The sequence below is a fragment of the Chiloscyllium plagiosum genome, unplaced genomic scaffold (genome assembly GCF_004010195.1).
Source record: "Chiloscyllium plagiosum isolate BGI_BamShark_2017 unplaced genomic scaffold, ASM401019v2 scaf_65742, whole genome shotgun sequence".
Classification (NCBI taxonomy): Eukaryota; Metazoa; Chordata; class Chondrichthyes; order Orectolobiformes; family Hemiscylliidae; genus Chiloscyllium; species Chiloscyllium plagiosum.
The window spans coordinates 1-1,707 of NW_025197953.1; the positions used below are offsets into that span (position 1 = coordinate 1).

The 1,707-nt window shown below is 41.2% G+C and overlaps 1 long non-coding RNA gene across 4 annotated transcripts in view; it reads left to right on the top strand.

Annotated features, from left to right (window-relative positions):
- Positions 1 to 893: 893 nt before the first annotated feature.
- The window catches only part of LOC122545961, a 4,329-nt gene continuing 3,515 nt past the window's right edge, over positions 894 to 1,707 (top strand). For 2 of the 4 annotated variants that reach the window (XR_006310635.1, XR_006310636.1), the window contains exon 1: positions 898 to 1,273. This is a non-coding gene — a long non-coding RNA (uncharacterized LOC122545961). Of the gene's footprint in view, positions 1,274 to 1,707 lie in introns of all 4 variants that reach the window. The other 2 variants (XR_006310637.1, XR_006310634.1) reach the window with 2 other exon arrangements.

A 1,707-nucleotide genomic window follows, 5' to 3' on the forward strand; every position in this document is an offset into this window, starting at 1 on the left:
ATTGGTCAGTTTCAGGGGTCAATTTAAGGGTTCGGTTGAAAGCCAACCTTGTTTTCACTTGGTAATTATAATGTCAACGCTTACTGGACTATGGATGAAATGTTAGAAAATGGAATCAGAATAGCTAGGCGGTTGTTGTTATTTTTTACTGGCAATTTGGAAACGGCAACAATTGGTTGTCTAACCGATAGTGCCACTAAAATTGGAAGATTATTTTGGGAAACATGGAAAGTTGTTTACTGTTCATTATGAACTTGGTCTGTCCTCATAATTGAGGCATGGCGATGTCACGCTGCCCCTGGTAACACCATCCTTATCCACAGGGGGGATCTAATTGAAGGTTGATGCAGGGTAGAAGGAGATTTATTCCACTTTTTGATCCATAAAAAAAAATGTTTGATGCTGACAGTTAGGTGACACTTCGATCAATCTCCCATTTGCAATGCTGACGATCCTCCTTCATCAGCAGTGGTTTTTGAAATGGCGTGGTGGCTCAGTGGTTAGCAAGGTATCTCCAAGCGTCAGTGATCCCTATTCGCTTACAGCCACGGGAGTGTTCATGTTCTGCCCGCATTGGCATGGTTTCTTCTTGGTGCTTCGCTTTCCTTCCACATTCCAAAAATTTGCAGGTTCAGGTGCTTCGCTTTCCTTCCACATTCCAAAAATTTGCAGGTTCAGTAACTCGGCTATGCTAAATTGGCAATAGAATTTAGCGATGTGTCAGTTAATTGCATTAGTCAGGGATAAAGTTATGTGTGGTAGGGGAATTGGTTTGGGCGAGCTACTCTTCAAAGCGTAGTTGTGGATTTGCTGGTCCAAAGGGCCTGTTTCCACATTCTGGGAGTGCAACCATTTGTGGAAAATAAAAATGTTAATAGAAAAAGAGGACGTATCATATGATCACATTGGAACACAGTGTTCTTTTAAAGCTTGCGATGTTGGAAAATTCTTAAGCACTTCTCCAAATGATTTGCACTAACTGATTTGAGCATACTTAAAAAGCAGATAACACCAGTTTATAGAAATCTAATCTGTCAGACGTTAACCTGATGTTGTGTGATTTTTAACTTGGTCCACCCCAGTTCAATATCAACTCCTCCACATCAACATTTGAAATCATTCATAAGATGATTTGTCCTCTTTGTTAATCAGAGAATTGAAGGATGGATTTATACTGGAAGCTGTGTCGATATAAAGTCGCACCACTGACACAAATTCAGTACTCAATTAGTTTGAGGGACAGCTGTTCTTAGATGGACAAGAGCACTCAAAGGTGAGTTTACTCATGCAAGGTATTATTTTCCTTTTGGACTTCAGTGATGGGTCGACAGATGGACCAGCACAGATTAGGAATAGAATATGCTGTTTCACATGAAACATGGGATCGTGTCTTTGAGATTTGTGATTTGAAGTGTATCCAGCCACGAAAGAGAGAGTTGTGAGGCATCCTCACCCGAACTATCCCCGATTCGTTGAGGGGCTTTTCTGATTTTTGCCTCAGTATGCTCTGTCATTTTCCCTGATCTGGGAGGTGATGGAGTTCCAAATCCTCCCATTCCTGCTCTGTACTTACTGATAGTGGTTAACAGGTCGCAAAACTGGACATATTCTTACTGCACAGATTTAACCTGGGAAGTTTCAATCTGGATATTTCAACATACGTAGCCTAATCATTTAGTGGGCGGCACGTCCTTGATAGTTGTCTAC